General features: G+C 43.6%; 1 pseudogene; it reads left to right on the forward strand.

The window, feature by feature from the left end:
• Positions 1-17401, forward strand: part of LOC133389677 (solute carrier family 2, facilitated glucose transporter member 9-like) — a 43888-nt pseudogene that overhangs the window by 16303 nt on the left and 10184 nt on the right.

Here is a 17401-nt window from a genome sequence, read left to right on the forward strand (position 1 = left end):
AATTTAATAAATAATAATGTCCTACCTCAGGCACATACTTGGGTCCTTCAGGCTATTCTCTACCATTTTTCCACTGGAAGGGGTTAGGGAAGTGGAAAGGGAGAGATTTCTGGACATGCTGATCCATCCGGGAGAACAGGTTGAGATAAGAGGGAACTGAGGATCCCACTTCATGTTCTGTCTGTCTCCCTGAGTTTGTAGGCTAGAGTGACCTCCACTGGCTGGAAAAAAATAGTGCTGGGGTAGGGGATCTACAAGGTGTGAGCTGGTATAGGTGAAAGCCAGAGAGTATTCTAGGATCAAAAAACAAACAAAGAAATGACCCTTCATCTTAAGAGAAGGGTTAAGGCATTTACAAATTGATTCATGCACCAAAAAACCAGGGAAATTGGAAGTTAAAGTTCCTGTCTTAAGTTCTGCTTCATGTAAGCAGTAAATACGTTATACAGTCTAACATTATGCTCACAACCCTCTTCCTCTGCAGGTTGGGAGGAATACTGAAGCTTGGGTCAGTGGTGTATCAGTGTTTAATAAGATCAACCCATGCTTTTAAAATCTGTCTTCTTAACTCTGAGAGCCAATATGTGGAGAGCCCAAGTCTACGAATATTTTTAATGACAACTTGGTCTGTATGTGTGTCTGTGGGAGGAGGGATGCCTGTATGTTTTATGTGTTATGGGGGAGAGAAGAGAGCTCTTTGGTATTTTGCTTGAATGAGAGACAACATAAAATGTTTCAAGAAACAGCCAAGAGGATTGACCCAAATAGAGCAGATGCTCCCCAAACAAAAAGTTGCTTGGCCTGATGGATCCGGGTCATGCGGCTCACAGCAACTGGGAGTTTCACTGAAAATAGGGTTAACATCAAAGAACATCTGTGCATGTGGCTGTAAAGCAGCTGCATTTGGACACCGTGCCTGCACAGAATCTCATTTAGAACTCTGAGCCAGAAAAGAGGTTGTCTGCAATATGGCACTTGATTTGGTACATTGTGAGCTAGACAAATGTACATATACTGAGCCAGGTAATTATGAATGTTGGTGTCATGGCTAGAGGCTAGGGTGGCTAAGGAGGAACTGTGGGTATTGTGTTTAAACTGTGGGTATTGTCTTAGCCAGTGTGGAGAACCGGTGTGGTGTAGTGGTTAAGGTGTTCGACTACGACCTGGGAGACCAGGGTTCGAATCCCCACACAGCCATGAAGCTCACTGGGTGACCTTGGGCCAGTCACTGCCTCTCAGCCTCAGAGGGAGGCAATGGTAAACCCCCTCTGAATACCACTTACCATGAAAACCCTATTCATAGGGTCACCATAAGTCAGGATCAACTTGAAGGCAGTACATTGTCTTAGCCTGGGTACACAGAAGGACTGGAAAGAGTCCAATCCCCAAGCATTTATATAAAGATGTCTACTCTGCATGGATGGCTCAGCATGGATCTCTCATTATGAAGCCCCTATGAGGTTGCTTGCCCTTTCAAGCATTCTCTGATCTAGGAACATAGGAGAACATAGGAAGTTGCCTTATACTGAGTCAGACCATTGGTCTATCTAATTCAGTAATGTCTATACTGACTGGCAGAGGCTCTCCAGAATTTCAGGCAGGACACATTCCCAGCCCTACCTACAAATGCTAGGGAATTGAACCTGGGACCTTCTGCATGCAAAACAGATGCTCTACCACAAAGGTATGCCCCTGCCTAGCTTTGCCAAACATGGCAGGCACTTGTCCTCAACACTTACTCTTTTATGAGCTGAAATTAACCCTAGCTGTGTTTCGTCTGGGCTGCTCCAGCAAAGTGAGTGAGTGAGAGTTAGCAGCAGTACTCTCCTTAATAGCATAAGAACATAAGAACATAAGAAGAGCCTGCTGGATCAGGCCAGTGGCCCATCTAGTCCAGCATCCTGTTCTCACAGTGGCCAACCAGGTGCCTGGGGGAAGCCCGCAAGCAGGACCCGAGTGCAAGAACACTCTCCCCTCCTGAGGCTTCCGGCAACTGGTTTTCAGAAGCATGCTGCCTCTGACTAGGGTGGCAGAGCACAGCCATCATGGCTAGTAGCCATTGATAGCCCTGTCCTCCATGAATTTGTCTAATCTTCTTTTAAAGCCATCCAAGCTGGTGGCCATTACTGCATCTTGTGGGAGCAAATTCCATAGTTTAACTATGCGCTGAGTAAAGAAGTACTTCCTTTTGTCTGTCCTGAATCTTCCAACATTCAGCTTCTTTGAATGTCCACGAGTTCTAGTATTATGAGAGAGGGAGAAGAACTTTTCTCTATCCACTTTCTCAATGCCATGCATAATTTTATACACTTCTATCATGTCTCCTCTGACCCGCCTTTTCTCTAAACTAAAAAGCCCCAAATGCTGCAACCTTTCCTTGTAAGGGAGTCGCTCCATCCCCTTGATCATTCTGGTTGCCCTCTTCTGAACCTTTTCCAACTCTAGAATATCCTTTTTGAGATGAGGCGACCAGAACTGTACACAGTATTCCAAATGCGGCCGCACCATAGATTTATACAACGGCATTATGATATCGGCTGTTTTATTTTCAATACCTTTCCTAATTATCGCTAGCATGGAATTTGCCTTTTTCACAGCTGCCACACACTGGGTCGACATTTTCATCGTGCTGTCCACTACAACCCTGAGGTCTCTCTCCTGGTCGGTCACCGCCAGTTCAGACCCCATGAGCGTATATATGAAATTAAGATTTTTTGCTCCAATATGCATAATTTTACACTTGTTTATATTGAATTGCATTTGCCATTTTTCCGCCCATTCACTCAGTTTGGAGAGGTCTTTTTGGAGCTCTTCGCAATCCCTTTTTGTTTTAACAACCCTGAACAATTTAGTGTCGTCAGCAAACTTGGCCACTTCACTGCTCACTCCTAATTCTAGGTCATTAATGAACAAGTTGAAAAGTACAGGTCCCAATACCGATCCTTGAGGGACTCCATTGGGAGAACTGTCCGTTGATTCCTACTCTCTGCTTTCTGCTTCTTAACCAATTCCTTATCCACAAGAGGACCTCTCCTCTTATTCCATGACTGCTAAGCTTCCTCAGAAGCCTTTGGTGAGGTACCTTGTCTTTTTTTTTTTTTTTACAATAATTTTTATTCAAATTTTCATAAAACATACAAAGCAAGATCATAAAACATTCAAAGACAAAAAACAAAACAAAACAAAAATAATTAAACAAAAAAAATAAAATATTGACTTCCCATTTGTCACAGATCAAATCAGTTATGGGTCTACAATATATAACAATCCTGTCTCTTAAATCATATTATAAAATCACTTTCCTCCAGTAGTTATCTTAATTAATCATCAAATCTCATAAACATTACTTTATTCTTTCCACAAAAAGTCAAAGAGAGGTTTCAATTCTTTAAGAAATGTATCTATCAATTTTTCTCCAAATAAACATGTCGATTAATCCATCTCGTTAATAATTATAATAATCTTATTGTCATAACCATCATGACGTCACGTAATGTGATGTGTCATAACCATAGTCCAAATAAACATTTCGATTAATCCATCTCATCAAAATCTGTTAGGTTCAATAATTTCAATAGCCATTATTCCATTATCCCTATTAGTTCCATCTTCCATCTCCAATAGTCCTGTTAAGTCCAGTAATTTCAGTGTCCAATCTTCCATTATCAGTATTCCATAATAATCTTGCTGTCGTAGCCATAGTCATATAATAAGAGTCTGATGGGAATTTCCTCTATCCCAAATATTTTCTTGCCATCCATTCTGAATAAGTTGCTGAAATACTGTTGTAAAGTCATATCTCTGTTCTTCTTTTTTACAAAATGCACTGGCTCATCTCTTGAGAGTTTTTCCATTGTCACATGGCTGCAGTTAATTCCATAGATTTTCTCTATATCAAACTCCATCACATCATTCCAGTCCAAAAGATTATCCAAGCCATTGATAACTTTATCTCTAATATCTTCATTAATTTCTTCAGAGATAACGTTAAATTCCAAACAGTAGATTTTATTTCTAAAATCCATAAACTCCAGATCTTTTTCCAATTCCACATTTGTTCCAATCTCCAGGGCTTGTATCTTCCCTTTATTTTTTCTTTTCTCATCTCTGATCTCATTCTCCTCTCTCACAGGATCCCCTATTTCTTTAAGCTCCTGCGTCATTTTGCTCAGTTCAATTTTCAGCTCCTTACTACCCTGTCGCAGGGTTTGTTTCGTTATCTCAATCTCATCCATTATTTTCTGAAACATAGTTACTTCCAGATTCTCAGCCACTTTCTTGATTGCCATTTTTAAAACCACGAAAACAAAGCAAAACAAAAATAAAGAAGAACCACTTCTTATTTCAGCAACAATTGGGTTAATATTCAGGCTTAATGACATCACAGTATAAACAGAGCAGCCTGCCTTATCTCTCTATGTTCAAGAATGCAAAACAAATTTAGTTCCCAGCATCAAAACAGTTAGTGGCGTCGTGAAGAAGCAGATTCGTCAAAATAAAATAGACCAAAAAGAGAATAGTCCCAGACAATATAATATTCCTCAGAATAGAAATCAGGAATAGAAATCCCTCTTCTGTTTATATCTTTAGAATGCACTTCCAGGACAGCTTTTTGCGACAGAAACAGAGATAAGCTGTTAATTTTGTGAATAACAGAGAAGAGTTATAGCTCACCCAGAAGTTGTCCAAAGCCGATCAATCTGACAAATCTCCTTTTGCTGCAACAATTTAAACCAAGTAAAAAAAATAATAGAAAGAAGGGTGCTTGCCTGTTAGTCCGTTCTCTCTTTCAAGAAAAGATAAACGTATCGCTTAAACAGATAGAGCTTGTTAGGAAGTCCGTCCGGCATTGTTGGCTGGACCTTATCTCATAAATTAATGAAATCCAGTCCTCCCAACAAAAATAGGCTTTTGAGGTTGATCTCTACGTTTCTCCCTGCCCGGGAGAAATTTCATCAGTCAAAAAAAAAATGTTCTGACTGATTTATATCTGAATAAGCTTCTTTTGAGGCGGGAGCCCGTCCCAAAAGCAGGCACAAGCGAAGTCACCCTTCCCGGAAGTCTGGTGAGGTACCTTGTCAAACGCTTTTTGAAAGTCTAAGTACACTATGTCCACTGGATCACCTCTATCTATATGCTTGTTGACACTCTCAAAGAATTCTAATAGGTTACTGAGACAGGACTTTCCCTTGCAGAAGCCATGCTGGCTCTGCTTCAGCAAGGCTTGTTCTTCTATGTGCTTAGTTAATCTAGCTTTAATTATACTTTCTACCAGTTTTCCAGGGACAGAAGTTAAGCTAACTGGCCTGTAATTTCTGGGATCCCCTCTGGATCCCTTTTTGAAGATTGGCGTTACATTTGCCACTTTCCAGTCCTCAGGCACGGAGGAGGACCCAAGGGACAAGTTACATATTTTAGTTAGCAGATCAGCAATTTCACATTTGAGTTCTTTGAGAACTCTCGGGTGGATGCCATCCGGGCCCGGTGATTTGTCAGTTTTTATATTGTCCATTAAGATTAGAACTTCCTCTTTCGTTACCACTATTTGTCTCAGTTCCTCAGAATCCCTTCCTGCAAATGTTAGTTCAGGTTCAGGGATCTGCCCTATATCTTCCACTGTGAAGACAGATGCAAAGAATTCATTTAGCTTCTCTGCAATCTCCTTATCGTTCTTTAGTACACCGTTGACTCCCTTATCATCCAAGGGTCCAATCACCTCCCTAGATGGTCTCCTGCTTTGAATGTATTTATAGAATTTTTTGTTGTTGGTTTTTATGTTCTTAGCAATGTGCTCCTCAAAATCTTTTTTAGCATCCTTTATTGTCTTCTTGCATTTCTTTTGCCAGAGTTTATGTTCTTTTTTATTTTCTTCATTCGGACAAGACTTCCATTTTCTGAAGGAAGACTTTTTGCCTCTAAGAGCTTCCTTGACTTTGCTCGTTAACCATGCTGGCATCTTCTTGGCCCTGGCGGTACCTTTTCTGATCTGCGGTATGCACTCCAGTTGAGCTTCTAATATAGTGTTTTTAAACAACTTCCAAGCATTTTCGAGTGATGTGACCCTCTGGACTTTGTTTTTCAGCTTTCTTTTTACCAATCCCCTCATTTTTGTGAAGTTTCCTCTTTTGAAGTCAAATGTGACCGTGTTGGATTTTCTTGGCAATTGGCCAGTTACATGTATGTTTAATTTAATAGCACTGTGGTCACTGCTCCCAATCGGTTCAACAACACTTACATCTCGCACCAGGTCCCGGTCCCCACTGAGGATTAAGTCCAGGGTTGCCGTCCCTCTGGTCGGTTCCATGACCAACTGATCTAGGGAATAGTCATTTAGAATATCTAGAAACTTTGCTTCTTTGTCATGACTGGAACACATATGCGGCCAGTCTATGTCCGGGTAGTTGAAGTCACCCATTACTACCACATTTCCTAGTTTGGATGCTTCCTCAATTTCATATCTCATCTCAAGGTCTCTCTGAGCATTTTGATCAGGGGGACGATAGATCGTTCCCAGTATTAAGTCCCTCCTGGGGCACGGTATCACCACCCACAACGATTCTGTGCAGGAGTCTGCCTCTTTTGGGGTTTCGAGCTTGCTGGATTCAATGCCTTCTTTCACGTATAGAGCGACTCCGCCACCAATACGTCCTTCCCTGTCCTTCCGATATAGTTTATATCCAGGGATAACCGTATCCCACTGGTTTTCTCCATTCCACCTGGTCTCGGTTATGCTCACTATATCAATGCTCTTAAGGGAGAATGAAACCAAGAGCTCCCCAGCTGTCTCTCATTCTCCACTGGAGATAGGGAGTGAGGAAGAGGTAGCAAGCATGATTATAGGCAGAGTGAGACTGGGTTACATGGCAATCTTAGACCAGGGGTAGCCAATGTAATGCCCTCCAGATGCTGTTGGACTCCAACTCTCATCAGCCCCAGCCAGCATGGTCAATAGTCAAGCATGATGGGAGTTAAGAACATAAGAAGAGCCTGCTGGATTAGGCCAGTGGCCCATCTAGTGCAGCATCCTGTTCTCACAGTGGCTAATGGGAAGCTTGAAAGCAGGACAGGAGCACAATAGCACTCTCCCCTCCTGCAGTTTCCAGCAATTAGTATTCAGAAGCATACTGCCTCTAGCAGTGGAGGTAGAACATAGTTATCAGGGTTGATGGCATTATCCTCCATGTATTTGCCTAATCTTCTCTTAAAGCCATCCAAACTGGGGGCTATCACTGTCTCTTGTGAGAATAAATTCCATAGTTTCAGAGCTTGGAAAAGTTACTTTTTTGAACTACAACTCCCATCAGCCCAATCCAGTGGCCATGCTGGCTGGAGCTGATGGGAGTTGTAGTTCAAAAAAGTAACTTTTCCAAGCTCTGGTTTAACTACACATTATATGAAGAAGTACTTCCTTTTATCTGTCCTAAATCTGCTGGAGTTGTAGTCCAGCAACATCTGAAGGGCAGCTTCCTCTGCTATACCTTGGTGTAAGCCCCACTGAACATAGTAGAACTTACTTCTGAGTAGATATTGCACTGTTAGATTCTGTGTTTAAAGGACAACACACAGAGGAGTGGAGTTTTGCATTGTAGCATTGGAAGCCAGAGGACTCATAGAGCCAATCTCAGCATGATCCCTGAATATTTTTTTTGAGGGGGGGATGACTCATAATGCAGACTTAGTCATAGTTACTTCTCTTCCTCCTGGGAGTCGTGTACTGAGAGTCTTATCACTGAGAAAAAGGAGAGTAGTGGCATCTCCTGTTTGTGGAGAGTGATGCAGCAGTAATATCAAAGGACAGAAGTCCTTTATCTATCTATCTAATCTATCTAATCTATCTATCTATCTATCTATCTATCTATCTATCTATCTATCTATCTATCTATCTATCTAATCTATTTATTTATTACATTTATATACCGCCCCATAGCCGAAGGTCTCTGGATGGTTTACAGCAATTAAAACATTAAAAACAAATATACAAATTTTAAAACACAAAAAACAATTTAAAAACGCAATTTAAAAAATTTAAAAACAATTTAAAAACACATGCTAAAATGCCTGGGAGAAGAAGAAAGTCTTGACCTGGCACTGAAAAGATAACATTGTTGGTGCCAGGCGGACCTCGTCAGGAAGATAATTCCATGATTTGGAGGCCACCACTGAGAAGGCCCTCTCCTTTGTTGCCAGCCTCAAAGCTTCCGTCCGAGTAGGCACCCGGAGGAGGGCCTTGGATGTTGAGCTTAATGTACGGGTGGGTTCATGTCAGGAGAGGCGTTCCATCAGATATTGTGGTCCTAAGCTGTGTAAGGCTTTATAGGTTAAAACCAGCACCTTGAATCGAGCTCAGAAACATACAGGCAGCCAATGCAAGTGGGCAAGAATTGGTTTTATATGTTTGAACCGTCTGGTCCCTATTACCAATCTGGTTGCTTCATTTTGCACAAGCTGCAGCTTCCAAACTGTATTCAAAGGCAGCCCCACATAGAGCACATTGTAGTAATCTAACTTGGAGATTACCAGAGCATGGACCACTGAAGCCAAGTTATCCCTGTCCAGATAAGGGCATAGCTGGGCCACCAACCAAAGTTGATAGAGGCACTCCGTGCCACCGAGGCTACCTGAGCCTCAAGTGATAGAGATGGTTCTAGGACAACCCCCAAGCTACGAACCTGCTCCTTCAGGGGGAGTGCAACCCCATCCAGAACAGGCTGGACATCCACCATCCAGTCAGAAAACCACCCACTAGCAGCATCTCAGTCTTGTCTGGATTGAGCCTCAGTTTATTAGCCCTCATCCAGTCCATTGTCGCAGCCAGGCACCAGTTCAGCACATTGACAGCCTCACCTGAAGAGGATGAAAAGGAGAAATAGAGCTGCGTGTCATCAGCATACTGATGGCAATGCAAAGCTCCGGATGACCGCACCCAACAGTTTCATGTAGATGTTGAACAGCATGGGGGACAGAACTGACCCCTGCGGAACCCCATACTGGAGAGTCCAGGGTGCTGAGCAATGTTCCCCAAGCACCACCTTCTGGAGCCGACCCACCAAGTAGGAGCAGAACCACTGCCATGCAGTCCCTCTCACTCCCAACTCAGCCAGTCTTTCCAGAAGGATACCATGGTCGATGGTATTGAAAGCCACTGAGAGATCAAGTAGAATCAACAGAGTCACACTCTCCCTGTCTCTCTCCTGACAGAGGTCATCATACAGGGCGACCAAGGCTGTTTCCATGCCAAAACCAGGCCTGAAACCCGACTGAAATGGATTCAGATAATGAATCAGATTGCTTGCTTCCCACAGCAGGCAAGGATTCGTAACACTGATGATTTGCTTTGAGAAATGATTCAAAAGGACTCTTCTGATTATAGATAATGGCTCACACATTTGCATGTAGCAGACGGGTACAGCAAAGGTGTCTGAAGAATGCAAGAGTAACTATCAAGAATAAATATATAAACTATAGATTTGCTGGGCACATCCAATATGAAGTTTTGGTTTATTTGTCTGCTTACTTATAAGACCAGAGATATACATTGCAGAATAATCCCATACCTAATACATCTTGAAGCTACCTTATTGTAGTAAGGATATTCACTCCAGCTGTCACAGTCCCTTTGATCCCACATTTCAGCATAGCTGGGACAACTTTCCATCCAGATATCACCCAGGGCTGACCATGTCGGACCTGTGCCTTCCCCTATTACATGAGCGCATAGCTCTCCCGCCCACCAGCCGCCTTTGCTGCCCATCAGCAATGCCTAACTCTGGCAAGCTCATCGCTCCATCAGCCTGATTGCTCCTGAGTGCCGACAAAAACGGCCCCCAATGGATGCACTGAGGTTGGTTATAAAATTACAGGCATTTGTTCTGCTGTCAGCAGCCTTCCTGCTTTGGCTTCCTTCTGGCAGCTTCTCTTCCCAGCCCCCTCCTCGCAACCACAGGGTCCTGGATCCCAGGACACTCCCCTCCCTTCCTCAACCAGCTCCCAAACCTAGCTGGAACAGAGCCAGGGTTCTGCCTCTTAGGCCACATCTAATCTGCTAGACTTCAGTCCACTTCCAGGGGAAGATCCACAAACGTGTGTGCCTGAGCCCCTTTTCCATCGACTTTAATCAAACAAACCTCTCTCTTCTCTCGGAGCAGCTGAACATAACTATTGTACTTCTTAATGGCCCCTGCCTCTGAGATTAAACGCCCTTCCCAAAGCTAGGAATAAAACCTGGAACTTCCAGTCCCAGGGCCTAACTGTAGAGTAGCCAACCTGCTGCCCTCCAGAAGATGTTGGACTACAAATCCCATAATCCCTGACCTTTGGCTATGCTGGCTAGGTCTGACTGGAGTTGGAGTCCAGCAACATCTGGAGGGCACCATGTTGGCTGCCTCTAACCAAACTCATCTGATCTTGGAAGTCAGAATCCAGGAGACAATAGGCCCATTCATTCTTTGCTCACATGCAGAGCATAAGGAATATAGGAAGTTGCTTTATATTGAATCAGACTATTGGTCCATCTAGCTCAGTCACTCTCTACTGGCAGCGGTTTTCCGGGGTTTCAGACAGGTGACATTCCCAGCCCCACCTGGGGATGCTGGAGGTTGAATTTGGGACCTCCTGCATGCAGAGCAGATGATCTCCCAATGTTATATCTCTTGCCTTCTGTGTTGTATCTCTCTTCCCACACACACACAATACACCATCGTGCATTGTGTGTGATTGTGTGAGAAGAAAATCCTGCATGCAAATTCCTGCTTGTGAGTAGGAGCTCAATGTGATTGAGACACATGCACAATCAGGTGCCCTGATCACGTGGAACTTTTCTTCTCACACAACTGCAGGCAAGTGGTTAGGGGGAGAAGATGCTACACTGGGGTGGGGCTAAAAGCAGAGCCCCAATCCTCTCTCTACACACATATGTCCTACACATGAGTAACACTGTATAGGGTTTTAGTGTTCCTGTTACTCCCACACTGGACCTCACTCTCTTCTTAGCTCTGGAAGCAAACCAAGAATTTCCAGTGGCTGGCATTCCAGCCCTGCTGCATGGGCAATGGGATGCAATTGTCCTGCTTCAGTGCATTCTCTTTTTCACTGAGGATGATATCTCGCCATGCAGTACTGTTGTGCCTACATAATAAGCATGTGTAGGGTGTGTGTGTGTGTGCACATTTATAAGCACAAACAACAGGGATAGGAATGTTGGGAAATTCCAATGAAAACAGAAATGGGAGCAGAAGTTGCTGACATTATCTTATTCATCCCATGTCCAGAATGGAAGTCAATCCAACAAATACAATTGATGCAGAATTGATTACTTCTCCCCTCTATTTACATTGTGTTTCCTTTGCATTGAAATGAACAGGGTGGAATAATGTAGTGACTAACTAGCATAATTTATGTAATTATATAATTAATTACATAAATTGTGTAATTTACATAATTTCGCCACAGCGGAGAGGAAGATGAATAACAGGTTTTGGAAGAAGATGAACTGCAGCAAAACGGAAACAGTGCTACATGTGACGAATACAGGGTGGAACGGAAAATGATGCCTTCTTACATCCTTAACCATGATGGGGAACCTGTGGCCCTCCCATTGTTGTTGGACTCCAGCTCTCATCAGCCCCAGCCAGCATGGCCAGTAGTTGGGGTTAATGGCAGTCATAGTCCAACATCATATGGAGGCAGTGCTGGCTCAAGACATTTTGCTGCCCAAGACAAAGGACAAGATGGTGCCCCCTCCCATTCCACTTAGAAAAGCTGAGGGGGTAGAAGTTGACTCTTACTTCAACACCTGTGTCCTCCACTGCCTCCAAGGATGGCAGGTGGAGGCTACGTGGCACACACAACTCTGTCTTCCAACAGAGGGAAACAGCCAGAGGGCTCGGGGGGAGAGGCCAAGGCTATCACTCTCTCCCCTCCCCACCCTGCACCTTCCCACATCCACCACATGAGGCAACTATTTCAGTCTTCCAAATGGCAAAGCCAACCATGTCTGGACAGTTGCAGGTTCCCCATGCCTGATATAGATACATACATACAGAGAACCCTAATGTAACTAGCCAAGAAAAATTAATGTAACTCCGCATTGTCTCCCTTTACTTTTTGGCAGTGCTTCACCATAGAGAAGCTGGGATGTCGCCCTCTCATCATTGTTGGGTTCTGTTTCATGGGCATCTGCTCTGCAGGCATCACCCTGTCCCTGATTCTGCAGGTAGGAACATATTCCCATAGACATGCCAACACCCATGGATTGCTAACAACACCTCTGCAGTGCTTCCATCACAAAATATTTAATTTTGTGCTTCAATTTGGGCAGTAAGATTAGAGGAGGTGGTGGGTCCACAGCAACTTCTTTCTGTTATAGCTGTACCACTGTTTTGGCAGCAGTTCCACTTGTTTCCGTCTTCACATCTAAAGACTAAAATATAAACATGAACATAGCTTGGTCAGATGAAATTGGTGGAAGTGCAAGAATGCCTCCACCCAGAAACAGGAGTGGATGCAAGAGGGCAAGGTGGGAGGTCAGGTTTATTCTCAGTTCAGTAGATGAAAGTTAATCCTACGATCTCTGAAATATTGACCATGCTATGTGAAGCTGAAAGACAGCAGCTGAGTTAGGAAGCAAGAATGGGGAATAGCAAAGATCAGAGCTGCAACCACAGGGTGTTGTGCATCAGCTACTTGGAAAGGAGGTGTCCACCCTGTTGGAATGAGAGACCACAACACCTGTAGTTAGTTACCTGAACCAGCAGGTGATAGAAAGGAAAATTATTCTTGTGTTCCTCTCACTGCCTCCTTTGTAACTAAGGAAGCTATTTTGTTAATTTGTTTGGTTTTTTGAGCCTCTCTTCCTCTTCCTCTTCCTCCTCAGACTGCACTCTCCTTTGTTTACCATCCATCGTATGTAAGGATGTGCCATCCAGAGCTCCCACTCAGAGATGGCTTTGTATGCTCGAAGTAAATAAACCTTTAACTTGCTTTCTCACCTTTACCAGTAGTCTTAACAGACTGATTTGTTGCAACTGTGGTGTAACTTTGCTGACTTCCAATATACCCAAACAAGGACAACAGGATCAGGATAGCTAGCAGTCTGCACACTGGGGCTGAAGGATGCAGAGCTAGGTAGTGGTGGAATCTCAGAGGGGGGATGAGAAAAGGAAAACCCAGTTGCATTGTGTTAACTCTCTCAACAACCTACTGTCTTTTCTGTAGGCAACTGTGTCCTGGATGCGTTACATCAGTGTGGTATGCGTCATTGGGATCATCGCAGGATTCTGCATGGGACCAGGTGTGTTTCTGTGCCATCAGGGGTGTAGTCATCCATGGTCTTAAGGGGTCTTAGTCCCCTACTTTCTTGGGAGCAGGGTCCCTCTGTCTCCAGCATCCTACCAACCAATCAGCATGAAAAGGGGTCAATGAGAAGAGTCTTTTAAAGTGCTTCCTTGTCCTTTCTTGCTGATTGGCACCAATCAGAATGAAAAGAGGTGAGTCAGCCACAAAAACTCTTTTCAGTAGCTAACACTCCCCCCTTTCATTCTGATTGGCTCATAGAGATGTCTGTTGTTGTGGGAGAAGGCATTAGCAAGCATCTCATTCTTAACCCAGGAGCAAAAAAGGGTGTCTGTGGCCGTGACAATCATGAAGAGACCTGCACTTCTGAATTTGTCACTACACTACTGGGCAGGGTCACCCATGGCGGTAAGGTCAAGGGAGAGGAACCAGACAAAGAACGATCCAAGAAAGTCCTCAATGGCAGAACAGGCGGAGGATAACAATGTGTAAGTTACAACAGCTTTGAAGCCGGATGAAGGCTGCAGCAGATAAAAGACTTCCAATCGTCGTGGTATCCCATGCCATTGGATCAAAGCCTTTTTCTGTCAAGATTGTGTGTTGATTGTCGTGCGCCGATCTCCCCACATAAAACAAATTCATGCACAGGCATCTTCCAAGCAAAGACCTTATCTTGGAAGACAATCTTACTCAGCCACAAGTGATCGTCAATGAATGAATGAATGGGTGCCACGCAGCGATATCCAAGGAACAGCAGGATGACAAAGCTCCCCTTGGAGATCACTGGGCACCATCAATGCTGTGAGAGGCAGAAATCTGGGCTAGAGTCGAGGGCCCCAAGAGCAGGATGGAGAGGGACTAGGTGTGAGAAGTGAGCTGATGGGATACAGGTTTATCTGGGCTGTTGAGGAGATGCAGTCAGTGGTGGGGTTTTTTCTTCTTTTGACTTGCCCTAAGTGTTTTTGTTTTGTTAAACCCACTTGGGTTGATTGAAGGTATTTATTTAAAAACATTTCTATACTGTGCCCTTCATCAGTAATATGAGAATATTATAGACCCAAGACCATAAGAAAAGCCCTGCTGGATCAGGGCCAAAGGCCCCTCTTGTCCAGCATCCTGTTCTCAGGATGGCCAAAGAGATGTCCAGGGAAAGCCAGCAAGCAGGGCCTGAAGACAGCAACAGAACTCTCCAGCAGTTGGTGTTCGTAGGCATTCTCTGACTTGACTGTGGCATGTGGAGTACCCAAAAGATCACGGTAGGCAGACCAGTGATGGGAATCTGAATCTACCCATCTGTCATGCCCTCAAAATGGTGAGATATGAATTGCCTAGCAGAGTTTTGAAGTCCTTCTGCTTCTCGCTTTGGATTGCAGACGCAGTTCCTGTGCTGCTGCTAACGAAGGGGCAAATACAGAGCACTCTAAATATGATGGACGAGGAGGCTGCTGGTTTACCCAGTTGATGTATTAGTGCAGCAGCCAACAGATCCATAACTCATTGTCGGCCCAGAATTTATTCGCTGTAATTACATCTTTAATTAGATTCACAAACAATGATGAATCTGACTTTTAAAATAAAAATATCTCTCTTCCCACTCTGGGTGATCTGTGAGCAATGCTCAATCAGGGGTTTTTCTTAAAGCTCCCTGGATGGATTTTTTATTAATATTATTTTTAAAAAATCATTTTAAGAAGCAGTTTCATGTACTCCTGAAAGAAAGGGATGCTGCTTACATTGCCACCCTACAAAGAGGGGCAGATCTTGATGGTCTAGGGCAGGTAGATTTGAAACCTTCCTATTCTAACAGCACAGGTCTTGGCTCCTAGGCAGAATAGTTCCTTCAGTTAAATAAGTCTCTGTTACCAGCATCACATTATATACTTATTTGTAGAGCTATGCTCATGCAATTTTGTGAACATTTCATGCCCCTTGAACAACGCCCCCTCATTGTCAACAAAGTGTGAAAGTGTTTTGGGGGGGCACATCTCTGTTGACTTGGTAACTAGGCTGACAACAACTGTTTTGCTGTGCTGCAGTAAAGCTGAATTGCCCTCAGTCTGAAGCCTTGTTCCAGTTCTAGTTACACCAGAATGTGCATTCAAGCCCATATCCTATTAATAGCAATATAGTGTGGACAGATCACATTCGCCCTCAGATGTGCATCCTGGTGCGCAATCAAGTGGACATTCAGCTGTGGCTGTTATCTTGTTGTTGTTATCTGCCTTCAAGTCAATTACGATTTATGGCGACCCTATGAATCAGCGACCTCCAGTAGCATCTGTTATAAACCACCCTGTTCAGATCTTTTATGTGGGGAGTATTTTAAGAGCAGCTTTCACCTCACATTCTAAAATTTCTGGTTCTTCATTATACGGTTCCTCCATGAATGAATTGCTCTCAATCAGATGGGTGCTCAAATAAACATCCCATGTGCATTCTGGCAACCTAGAGGCAGATTACATCATCTGTGGCTGTCTGAGATTATGTAGGTAGAAGAAAGGCCACACTTAAACCACTATTATTCCACTTTAAACTGTGATGATTCCTCCAAAGAATCTTGGGAAGTGTAGTTTGTGAAGGGTGCTGAGAGAGAAGACTCCTATTCTCCTCACAGAACTCCAGTGGCCAGAGTGGTTTAACAGTCAGCCCCTTTCCCCAGAGAATGCTGGTGATTGTAGCTCTGTAAGGGGAATAGAAATAATAAATAATAAATAATAATTTAATTTTTGTGTCGCCTATCTGGCCAAAGCCACTCTAGGCGACGTACACAATTAAATTCCAGTAAAATACAATTTAAAATACAATTTAAAATACATAGCAATACAATACAGTCGACAATAAAGGATTAAATTACAGCATAAAACAGTATGTAAACAACGGGCATTCAGTAATAGTGATAAAAGCTTAGCCCACCCCGGAGGTCCCGAAGGCCTGTCCAAAGAGCCAGGTTTTTAATGCTCGGCGAAATGCATCCAGGGAAGGGGCATGTCGAAGATCGAACGGGAGGGAGTTCCAGAGAGTGGGGGCCGCCACTGAAAATGCCCTCTCCCTAGTTCCCACCAACCTAGCTGTTTTCGTTGGTGGTACTGAGAGAAGGCCCTGCGTGGCTGATCTAGTCAGGCGGCTAAGTTGGTGGTACTGGAGGTGCTCCTTCAGGTAAACTGGGCCGAGACCGTATAGGGCTTTAAAGGTTAATACCAACACCTTGAATTGGGCCCGGAAAGCAACTGGAAGACAGTGTAGATGAACTAACACCGGCGTAATGTGATCACGGCGGCGGCTATTTGTAAGCAAACGGGCCGCCGCATTTTGTACCAGCTGTAGTTTCTGGGTCGTTTTCAAGGGTAGCCCCACCCTTGTAAGTTTCCTAACACCTCTCAGCATCCTCCACAAACTACACTTCCCAGGATTCTTTGGGTGAAGCCATCAGTGTTTAAAGTGGAATAATAGTGCAATAAATATATGGTGTGAATATGGTCAAAGTCCTGTTTAAAAAATGGGGAAGGGGAGAGATGGTGGCAAAGCACCAGCGGACTGAGTGAAAACTCGCTGCAGACAGATGTGAAAGAGTATTATTTATTTATTTATTTAATTTATATCCCGCCCCATAGCCGAAGCTCTCTGGGCGGTTCACAACAGATAAACATCCAATATACAATTAAAACATATATTAAACAAATTGAAAACTAAACCTAATCAACACATAAGCAACTACAAAACTCAATACTAAATATTAAATGTTAAAAAAGTATTAAATTGATTGAAATATTAAGATGTTAAGAAGTTAAGATATCAAATATCAAAATGTTAAAATTAAATATTAAAATATTAAAATGTTAAAATGCCTGAGAGAAGAGGAAGGTTTTTACCTGGCGCCAAAAATATAACAATGTTGGCGCCAGGCATACCTCATCAGGGAGAGAATTCCATAATTCAGGGCCACCACTGAGAAAGCCCGTTTTCTCATTGTTGCCTTCCGGGCTTCTCTCTGAGTAGGCCCCCGTAGGAGGGCCTTTGTTGTTGATCGCAGCGTACGGGTAGGTTCATATCGGAAGAGGTGTTCCATCAGGTATTGTGGTCCCAGGCCATGTAAGGCTTTATAAATTAAAAC

This window comes from Rhineura floridana, chromosome 7, assembly GCF_030035675.1.
Source record: "Rhineura floridana isolate rRhiFlo1 chromosome 7, rRhiFlo1.hap2, whole genome shotgun sequence".
Lineage (NCBI taxonomy): Eukaryota > Metazoa > Chordata > Lepidosauria > Squamata > Rhineuridae > Rhineura > Rhineura floridana.